The 17,972-nt window shown below is 43.9% G+C and overlaps 2 long non-coding RNA genes across 2 annotated transcripts in view; both read right to left on the bottom strand.

The window, feature by feature from the left end:
• The window catches only part of LOC144782997 (uncharacterized), a 242,671-nt gene that overhangs the window by 173,851 nt on the left and 50,848 nt on the right, over window positions 1–17,972 (bottom strand). The gene's annotated exons all lie outside the window — the stretch shown is intronic.
• On the bottom strand, window positions 3,224–5,240 carry LOC144782994 (uncharacterized). Its single transcript, XR_013601352.1, has 4 exons — window positions 4,853–5,240; window positions 4,308–4,423; window positions 4,127–4,215; window positions 3,224–3,636 (listed from the first exon to the last, which is right to left on the bottom strand). It is a non-coding gene; the product is annotated as an uncharacterized LOC144782994 (long non-coding RNA).

Below are 17,972 nucleotides of genomic sequence, written 5' to 3'. Positions count from 1 at the left end.
CAAACTCTGGTGGCCAGTCTTTCTCAGCTAAAAGGATGTCATAGCCTTTCGAAAGGTTATCCCAAAAGAGACCTCTTACTTTCCTAGTCTTATCTCCCTCTATATGCAGTGTTATTTCGTATATTTTATGAGGTTGGCTAACTCTGGTATCTGCAGTTTCCACCTGAATGTATTTATTCATGTCCACTGTCTCCAGAAGATTCATCAAGATCTTGCGAGCTATGGTCACTTCTGCTGCGCTGTCTAGCATTGTCTGGGCCCACTCTCTGTTTTCCAGTTGTGTCCTCAGTATCCTCGGCATGTTTAATTATTTTAATACTGGCTACCTTCTTTCTGGGAAATTGTAATTTTTTACTTTGATGAGCAGGTTCCTTGTCTTTGGACTTGACGTGCTCTTCCCTGTGTTCTGACCGTCCTCTTCTTTCCGATTTCTGTGAGGAAGTCTGAAAAGATCGAGAGGGACGTGTATCAATATCTTGATATCTATCAGGTTTTTTCAAATTATCCCTATTTCTAAGGTTGTATCTTGTTTCCTCGGTCAGGAGATCTTTCTCTTCGTTGAGGAGACCTTCCTCTGGACTGGAATCTTTTTTCTTTGGGAGTGGATTGTTTATTTCCATCCCAACTCTTTTTTGGAGTATTTAGATTATTTTTAAACAATATTTTTTCAGGATTTTCAGTTAGTTGGGGTTTTACTGGTTTCCCACCCAAACTATCTCTACCTAGTTCTTCATAGGACTTTTCTATGATTCTGGCAAGTTCAAATGCTGTTCTGCTATATCTGTTTCTTTCAATTTCTGGCGGATCGCCACAGATGCTGCTTCTCCTTTTATGTTGGCTAATAATATAGCCGAGACCTGCTTGAAGTCTTTCAGTAATTTCATACCCAGAGTTAAAGCAGGTTCTGGACCGTATTCATTTTGAATCTGTCTTAGCAGATCTGGTATTAACGCCAAGGACGGAACACCATGTGTTTTTGTGTAAATGGAAGCAAAGACTGTGCCCCAAGTGTCACAGTCCTCCACATGTGGTGCGATCCCCATTGGAAGACAGATAGTCAGCATTCTGTGTTTCTCAGTAGGTGTAGTATCTGGAAATACTGCCTCTATTTGAGTGATTTTTTGTGCTAAACAGATGGAATTTGTTCCCGTTTTGCGGGTGTTTTACCAAGACAGGATTGTATGTTCTGTGGTGTTATTTTGTTTGTGTTCCCCTGATGAGGGGTCAGCTGTGGAATGTTAATTGCTGGTTGGACCGTTGTAGTCCGCATTACATATTGCACTAATTGTCTATGTATTTTAATCAGTTGTTTTAGCTGTGCTAAAAGTTCTGGTACTGACATTTTTTCGATGTTTGGATGTGGTGTGTAGCTGGCTAGAACCGGCCACGTTGCTCCTGGTCTACCTAGTGGACCGAGCCTGGTGATGTGATTATTATGTTTTAGGGCGCCTTTAAACCAGAGCAGGTGCTCTTGGTAATTTAATGGGATTTCAATCTCCTCGAACGGAGTGTATACATGCGGGGGTTCCTCTATTTTGTAATAGTGGAATTAGTGTGTTACAGCGTTTGCTGCTGGAAAGTTTATCCATGAATAGAATACCTCTGTCTGCCGATATTCATGGGCCTCTATCACGAATATGACTATACCACCTCGTGATGTCAGTCCATTTTCTATAAGTTTAAGAGTTATAGTTTTTCTTATGTTTACCGGAATGAGTATAATATTCGGGTCATTGTCTTGGAGACTCGTGTCATCCGCTAGGAGTTGAGCTGCTATTCTAGCTGTCTCCCTTTCGTCTTCACTTTCTACCATTTTTACTGACAGAAAGGTTTTTGTTGCAGATCAAGTTTCAAGGAAACAAAGATTAGGTGCACAATATTTTGGAAAACTGTATCATTCAACGTTGACTAAACCAAAAACTTTACACAGGAATCTCTTCCTACTAAGTTCTGGCGAATTTTAACCTTTTACCCACTCCAGACGTCTTTTGGAGTATTTACGGGAAAAGGGTTCTGTGTGAAAAAGCACGACTGAGTTACTCTAACGTCTTGCGTTAGATTTATTGCCTTACCAAACGTTGGCCGCCATGTAGTGTAGTTCCTATATTCCCAATAGGCTCTGCGCATTGGAATAATATATTCAGCAGTGTAGACGTAGGACTGAGGTCGACTAGGTCTCTACTGACTATATTAGGCTTAAGGTTTGCCAGCTAGCTCAAAGGTCACTAGAAACTTTCTCGAATAAACGAGGAGGAGTTTAACCTCCCTGGATAGACAGAAGGGATTAGCTTCTGACAACCATAAAACATGACAACTTTGCTCCCTCAGAATAAGAGTGTATATCTAGAGTCGTGTGAAAACAATAGACAGCTATTTCACTCAGTCAAGTGTGCATACTTAGTTTCACCAGAGTGCAGAGAAAAGAGAGACGGGCGTTTTCAATTAAAGGTGTTATTTATTGAGCAGTCTTCTTTCTCATGCAAGAGAAATGAATTGCCACAATTGCAATACTTAGCATAAAGTAAAGTGCGGACAGTAAAAGGAGTATTATGAAATAATACTGCAAAAGCATTGATATGGTTTCTTAGCCATATGTTTCTTTAAAATAGATAAAATATATACATACAAATATACATTGACTAACGTACTCAACTGGTGCTTCTAAATACGCCTACCCCGGTGTACCTGACCTAAGCCTAATATGTGGGAAGGAGTAAGTAAGTAGCAGTTTAAGTTAAGTTGGTTTTGTCAAGGAATCTGAATCAAGAATTCTCTTAAAGGGTTTAGTCAGCTCCGTACCTGGATATTAGAAAGCAGGAGGTCTGGTATCTCTCTCTCAGGACTCGATATCCCAGTAACCCGCGAGGGTATCTGGAAACACCGGAGCTGGATTTCTCGGCAGGAGAAAAGACAGCGTCTCTCTCAGTGCGTCAAAGAGGAGGGGCGGCGTCCGTGGGCTCTCGCATCAGCTGGGCTCTCGAGCAAGTAGATAGCCGCTCTGCTCCAAAACCACCACCGTGTGTTTGCTTAAGGCAACGTTGGTATATTTATACCTGAAAGGTGCCGGGTTTTGACGTAAGGTTGGACATAAGACGTCAATGAAGATGACACTAAGAACTGGCCATTCTTAGAGTGCTATGTAGAGAAAAAAAGTGTAGCAAACTCCAAGGGCATCGATAATCCCTAGATCAGAATCTGAACATAGTGATAGACCCTCCACAACATTCAAATAAACGTGTGCTGAAACAGTGAGTTTATACAAAAATTCTTCAATCTTTTTATTTTGATTATTGTATGTTTTCTTGTTATTTTTGTCTTTTGTTTACATTTCATTTACTTGTTCATTTCATTTTTCACATTTAAAAAACATTTATATATAATACAAAATGTTCAAACTAAGGCAAAGAATGGATTATTTACAACTAAAGACATACAAAGACAATAAGTGAAAACAGAAAAATTACATATCCACAATTTCAAAAAACAGATAAACCCAGTGATATACGAGATATTCAGTCGTTGGAATAATTGATGAAGGCAATGCGGTTGAATAGAACTACGCGCGTTTCGGCCCAAGGCCTTCGTCAGGTGACCGTCATTCGTACATTTTATATAAAATAGAAAAAGTGATATAACCTAAACAAACAAAACAAAGACAGAAAAAATATATCAACAACTCATACATACACATTAATTTCAATTATTTACAATACAAATTCAGTTTCTGTATTCGAGGGTCTATAACATTTATAGTACAGATGCATATATATATATATAGTGTTAACATCTTAGTGCAACCACTCAAATTAATTTAAAGCCAGACCATCTAGTTATTTACTTTATACCTGCTAGGTTACATTATGGGTGATCATTTATCAATATTGGCTAAACTCAATATACTTATATAAAAGCATTGTCACTTATAGCATATACATTTTTATTGCACTCCTAACTATGATAGTTTTTCTGAAGGGTTCCCAGACCAACAGCTCCATACTATAGAATGGTGCTTCAGAGAGAGAAGAGAATCTAGAAAACAAGATAGATGTGGATATAGAAAAAGTACCTATACACTCACCCTAAAGTTAGCCTTACTAATAAAATAGGATTCACACATTTTACTTACATAATTGTCAAGGTGTCGAATCTATAAGCGAGAGACTTCGCTTCCTATGGCGACAGCTTTTATTTCGTTTTTATATCGAGTCTGATATGCTGAAAAGTAGACATGCGATCTTTATTAGATACTAATGTTTTACCATATACTATTTAAATACTCTCTTAACTGCCCTACATTGAAAATATACCTGATTTATTTCTGCAAGATGACTTTCAGCGCACTTAGTCACGTGTTGATTTTAATAAATCTGGTCATTTGGTGATAAAAACGTGTCTTTTAGATCTTTGTTCCAGTAGCCTGATTCTGAAGTAATGAGAGCAAAAGAGATTACTATTTATATGTCATTTCACCTTTCCTTTATTTTAATTTAGAGTCTGTTCACACTCTATAAGTTTACTGCGGTAAAACCTATGGCAGATTATTATTATTATAACACAGACCCCATCTTTATCAAATAAGATCTAGTCCGAACAGCAATGTAAATACAATTACAAATTGTGCACCAGAGGGATATCCTAACAGTATATATCCTAATTGCCTCACAAAGGTCGTAATTTTAACAGGGCGGCAATTATATAAAAAATTATACTCCAATTTTGTATTCAAAGTAGGAGAACATAACATACATATAGATGACGCCAATAGTAAATCATTGTAAATATGGCTAGATGACCACATGTATTTTATCTAAAAAGGTCCCATAAGGGCACTTTGCAGGCGATAAGTTCCTACCTCAAATATCCAAAAATTATTATTTGAAATCTTTCATGGCAGCATCCTATTTTTCTAAACGTATTCCAAACGCCACTGTCAGATGTCGTAATCAGTTTCTCAGTAATGAATAATCACTAAAAAATAGAACGACACCATTATACTACACATAGTAATAAAGAAAAAAGCCTCTCTATTCCTGTCCCTTGAAGCCATTACCTTGACGCAGTGACGCCGATACATATGCTGAATATTTTAATGTTTAAACACTGTAAAGGAAATGAAGAGAAGCCACTATTATATTAAACATAACCGTAATTTAGATAGCCACTCTTATCCTGTCTATGTGTTCTATTACCTTGGCGTATTGATGTTGGTGAATCCGCCAAATATTGGATCCCGTGGGACAGGCTTCCCATAACCTAAGCAAAAAAACGGATACAATGGAATCAAACCTAATCCTTTATCTGAAGCCAAAATCTTATCCGGCCGGAAAGGGTTTCGCTCGCATTTAAAGCCTACCTTCGCCTTTAGACTCTCATGCGCTCAAACAGGGGTTCTGATCGGTCGGTGCTTCTGATATCCGCGATCTAAACAAACTGTGTGATTTCCGGCTATATATACAAAAAAGCGCGCTCTCATTAGCCCGCACTGCATACCTGACAGCTGTTACCAATTGCAAGAGGGCGCGGCTCGATGACATCTAACAAATGAGTCACGAGTCCTACTCCCTAACACAAGATATCGAAAACAGACTGCTCAGGGATTTAAGTTATAGCATATAAACCCACCGGAGCAGCTGAAAAAAAGAGACTTTTATTTGTCTTTTGGTAATAATATCACAAAACAAGATATATCGCTTAATTCGAATGAAAATAATGTCTGAAAGCCACATATTTTAGCTGACAAAACATTACCCTTATTTTTTTACATAAACATGAATTAAACAGGATATGTTTATAACCAAACGATATTTAATGTTTGGATGAAGTGGCATATATATTCTATGCATCAACTTAGTGCGTGATGGACATTGTCGTCACTGGATCAACCACTATATTTATGATATTAATCACCATGAATGTGACACCAGATCGTCAAAAAGGGTCACATAGTGGAACTCCGTAGTTTTAAGTACATAGCTATATTTGGAATCATACCCTGACAATATTGTTAGAGGATTGCTTGCTGCCATGGAATTTCGGAATTAAGGCCTGATTTAAAAGTGTCCAAAGTGAAAATCCAAAACACTTCGCGTTTGCGACGAATTTTGTCTATGTTAATGCCTGCTTTAGCTACAATTTTTTCTAAAACTAACCACTGGATATCTTCAGGTTTATGGTCCTTATCTAAATAGTGTGACACTAGAGGGGCATTTATTTTTCGTGTGCGAATCGCTGACTTATGTTCCGTGATTCTTGTACATACAGAACGCGAGGACTCACCAACATATCCTTTATTGCAAGGACAGATTAAAAGGTAAATAATGTTGGTAGTTTTACAATTTGTCATGGTTAACAGGGGAATAGTTATATTGTTGAACGTGAATTCTGCAGTTTCAATCGTTAGTGGGCAAATTTTACAAATTCCACACCTATGATTTCCAATCACTGGAGCCCCAGTGATGATATCTCTTTGGCTTATGGCCTTCTGAGAAGGCATCCTTGATCTGACCACTATATCCTTGATATTTTTGTTTTTCTTGTAAGCAAAAAGAGGTTTATTTATAATCTCATTTCCGCTTTTGTTGACATTAAGGATATGCCAATTCGCATACAGAATTTGTTGGATTTGTTTATTCAACATGGAGTGCCTAGTTACGAAGACTAAACTGGCATCCCGTTTAACATTGGTGCCTGTAAGGAGATGTTGACGGTCATAATACCTAGCTCTTTTGAAAGAGTCCCGTATCAATCTGTGCGGATAACCGCGTTCTAAAAACTTCTCCTTCATTACAGTAGCCCTCTGGTCATAGTCTGTCAATCTGGTACAATTCCTCCTCAGTCTCAGAAATTGACTGAAGGGAATGCTGTCTTTTTGTGATGAGGGGTGGAAACTACTGTAATGAAGGAGAGTGTTACGTGCTGTTGGTTTAGTAAAAAGGTCCATGATCAGCTTTCCTTCATGATGTTTGATATTCAAATCCAAAAACTCAATTTCTGAGTTACTCATTTTCTCAGTGAATTTTAAATTGGGATCACAGGCATTCAACCAAGACACAAATTCTTGTAGAACATCCTCGTTGTCATCCCAAATGAAAATGATATCATCAATAAAACGTGACCAATAAAAAATCGATTCAAAAAAAGGTGCAACCTCATTGAAAATAAACTTCTCCTCAAATAAGGCTACATAGATGTTAGCAATTGTGGGTGCACACGAAGCGCCCATACTGACTCCTCTGATTTGCTTGTAGAGTTGCCCCGCAAATTCAAAAATGTTATTGTCCAAAATAATTTGGAGGCAGTCCAGAATAAATGACATATTGCAGTCGATGTTAAAGGACTCAATGAACCACTTAGTGGCTTCCATCGCCCCTTCACAGGGAATATTAGAGTAAAGGCTCTCTACGTCCAGTGTTACCATCCACTGACGATGAGCATTGAACGAGGTGCCTTCAAACTGAGTAATTACATGTCTGGTATCTTTAATATGACCTGGAATTTTCTCTATATGTGGGCGCAAGATAGCATCTATATACTTTGAGATGGGTTCTGTCACACTTCCGATGGTTGTAACTATCGGACGAAGGGGGGGATCTTGTTCGTTCTTGTGAACTTTGGGGATCCCATATATGCTAGCCATTTTCGGATTTCCTATATTCATATAGTCATGCTCTTTCTGACAGATATCTCCATTACCTAAAGCTTTGGAGATTAATCTGGTGATTTTGTTTTTGATGATACTTGTTGGATCTTTAGTGATTCTAGAATAGTATTTTGTATCACTAAGCATGTTTACCATTTTTTCGATATAGTTGGTGGTATCGAAAATGGCTATGCCCCCTCCCTTATCACAACTTTTCACAATTGTTTGAGTTGATTCTTTCAGTTGTAGTAATGCTTTGTGTTCATCAGTAGAGATATTGTAGGGGGTGTGTGGTATATACTTAGTGATGTTTTGTAATTTGGAGGTAACAATTTTTTCAAAAATTCCTATTTCCGGATCAACTTGATCCAGAGACGGAGTAAAATCGATTTCGGTGACAAACCAGATCTATTAGGTTCTGGTAATTCACATTCTTGATGGGAGAAAAAGTTTTTTAATCGTATTTTCCGGAAAAAACTCATCATATCATTAAATAGTTCGAACTTATTCAAACCAGAGTGGGGGACAAACGAGAGACCTTTCGAGAGTACTGCAAGAGTCGCTGAGTTGGTATTATGGCTACTCAGATTGAAAATAGGTATTGTGTTCATTGTCTCCAATACCTTGCATTTCTCGTTTCTAGGTATCTCTCCGTATTCTGCTGATTGTCCTGGAATTGGGGCTGATAGGGACCCTGTGGTTGATATGGTTGATTCGGTGGATATTGTTCTTGTGGTGGATATTGTTGGTTGTATTGATATTGTTGTTGTGGCCGATATTGGGATCGATAATTCGTTCTCCAATTTCTTCTCGGTTGACGTCTCCCTAAAAAAGGTCTATACCCTTGATTGGATCTGAAACGATTACCCCTCGGTTGAAAAGATGGTATACTTGAGTTACTTCCTGAATCCGAGGAGTTGGAAAAAGTAGAATAGTTTTTTGATCTTGGATCTAAAGGGGTGTTATATTCTAGGTCATTATCACTTACTTGGGCATAGAAATTATTGGCCAGGTATGGATATACTTTTTCCATACTAAAAAAGCGTAAATCTTTCTGTAATTTATCCATTTTGCGTTTAAACAGATAGTCACTATATGAATTAAGGTCCATCTCTACATCTTCTAACTTTTTTTTGATATCGGTGATTATTGTAGAGTTTTTGATCTTGTCCTCAAGCTCTGAAATTTCTTTCGCTAATTCATCTAGGACCTCTCTGACCGTTTCCACTATAAGCATCATGTGGTCCCTCGAGCATCTGTTAGAAATGAGGGACCAACGTTCAAGAAAGTGCTTTAAGTGGATAAATAAACCAGGGATGTTTTTTATCTGGAGACCCTGTGGGATAACTCCTGCTTTTAAATAGTCTAGAATAAATTTTCCATGTAACTCAGTTCTTTTACTTTTCTTTTTAAGGGCCAATAGTTTTAGTAGATCTTCACATTGCTCATTATTTGATGTGTTTCTGGTATCAAAACTTACCGAAGAACCTACCATAGAGGCAAATTCTTCGTCACTAAAGCCATGAGATTTAAGTGTGGCCATAATAGATACGATAACTAGATTTAGTATCAATGAAACGATGAAACAACAACAAAGGGTGAAAAAACTAACAACAAAAAGATGGAAAGAAAGATACAGGTATATAAAAGACGGAACTGCTTGCTAGAATACCCCAGAACACCATCAAAGTATTAAGGATGAGTGAATTATATAACTAGATCTGGCAAAAAGAGAGTGCTCACAGGAGTTCTAGGACGAAATCAAAACAGAAGCAATGGGGAATTCCCAGGTTGCTGGAGGTTTGATTTGTTTACAGAACTCGTTGTACTTTCTAGGAGCCTGGGGAAGTAGCCTTGCTTAATTTGGGCAGCATGGGCTATGACTAAATATGGATATGATTCTTATGCCTTTATAAGGATATTATTTATTATAACCACATAAGGGCATAAATCAGGACTATCGAATTTAGGGTCCTAGATAGAACTACAACAGTTAAAAACTGTTTTGTCGGGGAGGAGCTTCGCGCGCAACCAAGATGGCAGCGTGAGCACAGGGCTCCCGAGACCCTCGCAACCTCCCGCATCTATCCTGACAATAATCCTGATTACGTTGACGGGTTATTGAAGATGAGCCATAGCTGAGGCGGTATCCGTTGTCCAAATTTGAATCGGACCTCCGGAACCGGAATAACAACGATTTGAATATTGCGTCCTGCCCCTCGGAGTTGCCCGGGGCTCGAGTTGGCATGGTGCCCGGGCAGAAGTTGAACAACAGCGGCCTCAGGGGATAGGGACTGTCGTACTGATTTGGACTTTCACTTTCGCTTTTGAGGCTCCAGTCTGATCCTGTCTGAGAGCGTGCCTATGCGAGCAGAAAGCTATTGGACTGCACGTCGTTCATGAGTGCTGTCCTGAGTGTGTATACTGGGCCTGGACGGACTGTGCCCTCTGGTTGCCGCTGATAGTTTGGTGGCGGTTCCCGGTGCGGCCATCTTCACTCATTGCCCACTGCTTCTGGGGGTCTCCTTATCCGTGATAGCGGCCAGACTTGATGGAGACAAGCAAAAGTCCAAGACCACTCGGCGAGGTGGTTATACCCAAGCAAACAACATGGATCAGTATGCCCAATCTAAAGGATCCCCCAGCGGACCGAGTAGATCACTTAAAGGTACTGGGGAGTACCCGGCCTCATCAGCGGAATTGACTTTGCAAGACGTCGTGGGCAGCCTTGACGGGATGAAGGCCTCCATCGGCCAACAATTTGAGACTCTTGCCCACAAGCTGGACACTGTTTCGATCGATGTCAATTTGATCCACACGGATTTATCGAAAACTGATGAGAAGGTCAAATCTTTAGATCTGAAGACTTCCAGCCTGACGGGTGATGTGTCCGACTTGCAGACGGAGGTCCGCAACCTGCGAACCTCCAATGATCTTTTTGCCCACCGGTTGGAGGACTTTGAAAGTAGGGCCCGGCGTAACAATGTACGCATTATTGGGGTCCCGGAGAAGTCGGAGGATCCGGCGGCTGATCTCTTTGTTGAAGATCTTATAATTAAGCACCTTGCACCTAAAGGACTGAGCAAGTTCTTTGCAGTTGAACGCGCCCACAGAGTACCGGGTGGTAAACCGAAGTTAGTTGCCCCGCCGCGGCCCATCATCGCCAGAATCTTTAACTTTAGAGATAGAGACGCTATCCTGCAGGCCTCGCGGGTGGGTGGACCCATGAAATACGAAAACACCACTGTAAGTTTCTACCCGGACTTTACACAGACAGTCCAAAAGCAAAGACTAGGATTTCTGGGTGTTAAACGACGACTGAGGGAGATGGGACTGAAATACGCAATGCTTTTTCCAGCCAAGTTGCGCATTGAATTCGAGGAACGGACATATTTCTTTGATCGTCCAGAGGTGGTGGGAGACTGGCTCGACACTTTGCCTCACCAACGTGGCCGGGAGGAACATTCTGGAGGAGCGGAGGGCGGACCGATGGAGCAGGAATAGGAGCATCGTTTCCAGTCTCTGAACTTGCTGATAGCCTGACTGTGGTTCGATGACTTTTTTATTATTTATTATTATTATTATTATTATTATAGGCTTTTATAGCGCGCTCTGTTACTAAGAAAATAGTATCCTGGCGCGAAGGAAGTGAGAGGCAAGGCAGAGGGGGACTCTATACAGTGATGTTGAAGAGGTGGGTCTTCAATCCCTTCTTGAACAGAATGATGGATGGAGCTGTTCTTAACTGCTGCGGGAGGGTGTTCCATGCTCTCGCCGCTCTGACTGAGATGGATTGGCCGCCGAGCCTGCTGTATTTGAATTTTGGGACAGTCATTTGGTGCAGATTAGCTGATCTGAGGGGGCGGTTGGGAACATATATGGAGAATCTTTTCCGCAGGTAAACTGGACCAGCTTGGTGGACAGCTCGATAGGCGAGGACAAGGATTTTGAATAAAATCCTGTGGGCAATCGGGAGCCAATGTAGGGTGCGGAGAGGTTGACGGACACTTGAACTTTTTGGGATATTAAACAAAAGCCGTACAGCGGCATTTTGTATAACTTGGAGGCGATGGATCAGATAGGCAGGAAGGCCGCAGAAGAGGCCATTTGCGTAATCCAGTCTGGATAATATAAGGGCACGGATGACGGTCTCTTTGGCCGCTCTCAGAAGGAGTGGAAAGAACCTGCGTAAAGTTTTAAGTGTAGAAAAGCAGATCCCGGTGAGTTTTTTTAAATGATCCTCGAATCTGAGGTCATTGTTAAACCAGACTCCAAGATTTTTAGCAGGGCCTCCGATGGATTTGGGGCAAGGTAAATCGGCCGGCCAAAGAGAATTGCCGAAGTTATCTGGAAAGGAGCCATATAGCAGAATTTCAGATTTGCTTTCGTTGCATTTTAATTGTGCGAGGGCAAGCCAGCGAAAGACAGATGACAAGCAGGTTTGGGCTCCAGATGTATCCAGGTTGTTTTTGGGCCACGTGAACAGGAGTTGAGTGTCGTCAGCGTAGGCCATTATTTTTGCTCCCAGTTGTTCAGCGAGGTAAATGAGCGGGGTTAGATATATATTAAAAAGCAGGGGGCTAAGGGTAGAGCCCTGGGGTACACCCGTTGCAAGTTTCTTGGGGGGGGAGGCGAAAGGCGGCATACAGACTTGTTGGAATCTGTTGTCCAAAATAGACGTTAACCCGTCAAGGGCAGAGCCTGTGATGCCTATGTCCGCTAGTCTGGTAAGCAGAAGGGAGTGAGGGACAGTATCGAAGGCGGCAGAGAGGTCTAGTAAAATCAGAGCCGCTCTGCCACCTTCGTCCAAACACTCCCGGATGGCCTCGGACATTTCCACCAACGCCGTCTCCGTACTATAGGCTGCTCTAAAGCCTGACTGTGCTGGATGAAGAGCCTGGGAATTTTCGACGAATTTGTCTAGCTGAGTGAAGGCGACCTTTTCACATACTTTTGCTAGAGCCGGCAGCAATGATATAGGCCGGAAATTAGCAGGGATAGCAGGATCTGATCCATTTTTCTTTAGAAGTGGGAGCAATTTTGCTTGCTTCCAACAGGTCGGGACCGTGGCAGTGAGGAAAGAGCAATTGATAATATGCGTTACCTCATTGCCAACTGTGTCTGCGAGACGTGCAAGCACTCTGGCAGGACAAGGGTCAGAAGGGGATCCTGAATGTAGGGAGGTGAGGATACTGACAATGTCCGTGTTTTCTGCTGGGGTGAACTGGTGAAACCGTTCCGTGGGGGTAGGTAACACAGGAGACGGTATGACCAGTGTGGGTGGAAAACTGTTGCATACAGTAAGTAGATCGTCCTGGATTTTGGAGATTTTGTCAACGAAGAAAACGGAGAGTTCTTCGCACCATTTCTCCGTGGAGGCAAGTATGGGTTGGGCAGCGCAGGGTGAGGTGAAACTTTTCACTATAGCAAAGATTTCTTTGCTATTGTTATTGGCATTAGTTATGCGCCCTTCGAAATATTGGCTTTTTGCGGATCTGATCGCCGCATAATATTTCTTTTGCGCCGTCCTTAGGTTCTTTTTAGCCTCGGGGAGATAGGCTTGTCTCCATGTCCGTTCAAGTTTTTTACAACCTGACTTAAGATCACGGAGGGTAGGGGTGAACCAGGGTTTAGAAGGAGTGGTGCGCAGTCGGCAAACCCGACCTGTTTTTATTGATGCGGCCGACCCACCTTCTATCCAGGAATTAAATGTGCTAACGGCCGACTCAATTTCCATAGGTAGAGTGGGGCGGGAGGTGTCAAGATGTTCAGACATGATCTCTACAGTGATTTTTTGTTTATGAGCAGTTGAGTCGTTAGTCTTGGCCGGGCGTGTCAGGGTCCAAGAAAATCTAATCAGCATGTGGTCGGACCAGGGCACAATTTCGGGATTGGATAGATTAATGTCGAAATTAGTGCAGACCAAATCGAGGACATGTCCACCTGAGTGAGTGGGAGTTTTAACCCATTGTTTGAGCTGGGCCATGGCAAGAGCTTCACTTGGGCGGGACGTGTCAGGGAGGTCCAGATTATCCACATGTATATTGAAATCCCCCAGAAGAAGGTATCTGGAGTATCTCAATGCCCGTGGGACTACTATGTCCTCCAATGTACTTAGGAATCTACCAACATGGCCTGGTGGTCGGTAGATCAGGGTACCCCCTAGAGTGAAGTGCGCCCCAAGTGAAAGTGAGAAGTGCAATATCTCAGCATCCGCTGGGGGGCCTTGGGGTTCTAGAGAGAGAGTCCATTGTTCTCTGAATATGGCTGCTAGGCCACCACCTCTGCCTAATGGGCGGTCGTTCCTGGCAATTTTGAAACCCCGTGGGATGGCAAATTCGACCACCGGTCCGCATGTCTCATTTAGCCAGGTTTCAGTGACAAAGAGGAGATCAAACTGGTTGTCACTCAGTATTTCAAAAATGTCCTCAGAGTGCTTAACCAGTGATCTGGCATTGATCAGGCCTGCCCGAATAAGTGACGGATCGCCGGGGAGCTGAGTTGGGGATGAGAGAGTGGGCTGATAGCAAAAGTTGCAAGCTTGACAGACCCGCAAGGGATCGCCAGCTGCTTCCCATGTGTTACTGCAGGGGCAGGAAGCCAATTTAAGTGCCAATAGGTACTCACAGGAGTAGGGAGTCCTGGTTCTGTGGGGTATTAGAGGTGCACCGACAGGGGGGCTGGCGCTGGCCGCGTCCGGGACACGGACGGGCACAGACGGGCCCTCCTTTGGCGCTCCTTCGGCGCGCAGACGGCGCGCCCGCTGCGCGTGGCCGCTGCGCGTCTTAAAGGGCATGGCTATTTGTAGGCAAAAAAAACCCAGCCTCCGCTGGACCGCTAACTCTGGTCCGGCAGGGTCCGACCCACACTAAAGATGGCGGCCGTCCTAGCCCTCCACAACAAACGGCACGTGAAGCCGCGGTGGAACGGGGCTGAGGGGGACCAAATTAGTGAAGTGCAGGTAGCGGTCGGTTTTTAAAAGAACACACAGTATTCAACACAGCAATGTATAAAATGTTTTACAAATTGCTAAAAACGAGTCAATTCAAATGCATCAAAGGGAATAAGGTGGGAGCAGAGGAGAGCCCTCGCAATCTGCTCGCCTTCTCAAGCGTTGTTCCGAGGTGCTGCCACCGCCTCTACACAAACGCAAAGCCCCACAAGCATCAGTTCTATTTGTAGGCAAAAAAAAAACAACCTCCGCTGGACCGCTAACTCTGGTCCGGCAGGGTCCGACCCACACTAAAGATGGCGGCCGTCCTAGCCCTCCACAACAAACGGCACGTGAAGCCGCGGTGGAACGGGGCTGAGGGGGACCAAATTAGTGAAGTACAGGTAGCGGTCGGTTTTTAAAAGAACACACAGTATTCAACACAGCAATGTATAAAATGTTTTAAAAATTGCTAAAAACGAGTCAATTCAAATGCATCAAAGGGAATAAGGTGGGAGCAGAGGAGAGCCCTCGCAATCTGCTCGCCTTCTCAAGCGTTGTTCTGAGGTGCTGCCACCGCCTCTACACAAACGCAAAGCCCCACGAGCATCAGTTCTATTGTGTGATTTGATGTGTCATACCCGGGGGTGGTGGGGCGATTGGTCAGACTTTTTCCTCCTCTGGGGTTCTTTTTGTAGATTAGTTTGATGTCAGGGCGACAGGCACACTGCAAGTTGGGGTGGCTACTTAGTCTTACGCAGGGGTGCAGGGTGGGGGGGTTTGTAACAGGTTTTTGGTTTGGGGGTGGGGGGGTGTTCATTTGGGTGTGTTTTGTTTCCGTACAAGGCAACGTATTGTTCTATCATTTGATTTGGATGCTGAGCTCCGAGGGGGGTTGGATCTGCTTTCACTTTCGGGATGGGGGTAGGGGATTGAGACTTATGAGTTGGAATGTGAATGGGTTGGGGGACAGGATAAAACGAGGGGTTGTGCTACAACTATTGAAACGGCTTTCCCCTGATGTGGTATTGTTGCAGGAAACACATTTGATCGGTAACACCTGTCATGCCATGAACCGGAGAGGGTATCGTCTGGTTGCCCATGCGGGGTTCTCCTCTGGATCCAGAGGGGTGGGTATCCTAGTTAGGAGTTCTCTCCCCTTGGAAATAGATGCAACAGTCCTGGATGATAGGGGCGCTACGTAGCTCTCACTGGACGGTGGGAGGGTAGAACTGTATCCTTGCTCTCTGTTTACGTTCCCCCGGGTTTACAGTCAACAACTTTTGCGGACTTGGGGCGAGTAGTATTGGGACTTCCTGAGGGGACTCTGGTCATGGGCGGAGATTTTAACTCGGTTGTCTCTGGTAGGGAAGATCGACACCCGCCCAGGGACCTCATAGGATCACAGAATTGGCTTAGCGGTTTTATAGATACACTGGGGTTGGTGGACTGTTGGAGATTGCTGCATCCTGCCCAGAACCAATACACTTTCCACTCGGGTGCACCAGGTAGCCTTTCCAGGATTGATTACATCTTGATGCCAGCTGCGCAGGCCCCCTCCGTTACTGAGGTTCGACATCTGGCTCGGGGAATATCCGATCACTCTCCGCTGTGGCTTCGGATGGAGTTGCGTGTAGGTGCAGAGGGACGAGTAGCCCCGATCAATCCATGGTATCTCCGTAACCCTAAGACCCGCGCTGCGTTGGTCAAATCCCTTGACCAGTATTTTGTTGAGAATTTGGGATCAGTGTCTTCGGCGGTGTCGCTCTGGGAAGCTTTTAATATGGTCATCCGAGGTCAGGCGTTGTCATTGATTGCTGGCGCTAAGAAGAGTAAGAATGAGGAGGTGGTTAGTCTTGAGGCAGAGATTGCCGAACTGGAGCGTGATCTGGAATTGGGCGTCACCCATGGGAAGATGCATGTTTTGCGTCTTAAACAACTTGAATACAAGGCTTTGGTGACGGATGCTGCGAAAGTCATGAGCAGTGAGCAGCAGGGCCGATTATATGATGTCGGGGATAAAGCGGGTAAACTGATAGCTTGGTTAGATAAGAAAGAGAGGGCGAGTCGTGTGGTTCCTGTGATTGAGAGAGTGAATGGTATGCGTGTGACTGAACCCGAGGAGATAGTACAGAGTTTTGCGGAGCATTTCCAGGAAGTGTACTCCCCCGTATCTGAGAGGCCGGAGGAAGATTCACATTTATTATTGTGCGACATTGCATTGCCCAGTTTGTCTGATTCCGATAGAGAGTTGATGGATGCAGTAAAACCGCTGATGAGGTGGCTCTCGCTATCCGTTCCATTCGTTCGGGGAAGGCGATGGGTCCTAATGGCCTCCCCATTGAACGTTATAAATTGCGCCCCGACAAAATGGCGCCGTATCTTCGTGACATGTTCCTAGAATCGCGAGATAGGGGCTCCCTTTCCCGTGATCAGCGTCTTGCGACCATTGTGGTGATTCATAAGGAAGGGAAGCCAAGAGACCGCTGTGCCTCTTATAGGCCGATATCACTCCTTAACGCAGAATCCAAGATTCTTGCTAAATTATTGGCCAATCTTATAATAAAGGTGATTAGTGACTTGATTCATCCGGATCAATCCGGTTTCATCCCGCATCGGAATACGGCCCTGAATCTGCGACGTTTGCATCGTGTCCTCGCGAGGACTGCGTCATTGCGTGAGCCGGCCAGCTTGGCTTCCTTGGATGCCACGATGGCTTTTCATACTGTGGAGTGGCCGTATTTGTGGGCCGTACTTGCCCAGTTTGGTTTCGGTCCTGGCTTCATTGGCTGGGTGAGACTCCTCAATGAGGACCCGTTGGCGCGGATTGTGGTGAACGGTCGGGTCTCTGAGCCTTTCGTTCTCGGGAGAGGTACACGACAGGGTTGTCCATTGTCGCAGCTCCTGTTTGCCCTTACTCTTGAGCCCCTTGCTGCCTGGATTAGATGGGAACCGTCGATGAGGGGTATTCAGTGGGCCCCAGACTTTGAAGATCGTATCTCGCTCTACGCAGATGATATACTGTTGTACCTGACGTCGCCCCGGAAATCGTTAATTGTTTTGTTTGATGTCCTCACCTCTTTTGGTAGGAATTCTGGCCTAGTTATCAACTGGACTAAATCTTACTTATACCTCCTCTCGGGAGATGTCCCCCTTTTGCCGCGCGGTTGTCCCATCCAGGTTGCACAGACGGGTTTTAAGTATCTTGGGGTTTATGTATCGTTGAACCCGGTTGTCCGATACGAACGGAATTTGCTCCCACCGCTAAACCGGTTGAAGCTAGACGTGTTGGGCTGGCGCAAGCTGCCGCTTTCGCCGCTCGGCCGTGCGGCGCTTTTTAAGACGATGTCATTGCCACGCTTTCTGTATGCTCTTCAGAACACCTTTGATGTAATTCCTGCG

This window comes from Lissotriton helveticus, chromosome 9, assembly GCF_964261635.1.
Source record: "Lissotriton helveticus chromosome 9, aLisHel1.1, whole genome shotgun sequence".
NCBI classification, from domain to species: domain Eukaryota; kingdom Metazoa; phylum Chordata; class Amphibia; order Caudata; family Salamandridae; genus Lissotriton; species Lissotriton helveticus.
The sequence above is the reverse complement of the archived record's forward strand: the minus strand, read 5'-3'. Positions and strand labels throughout refer to the sequence as shown.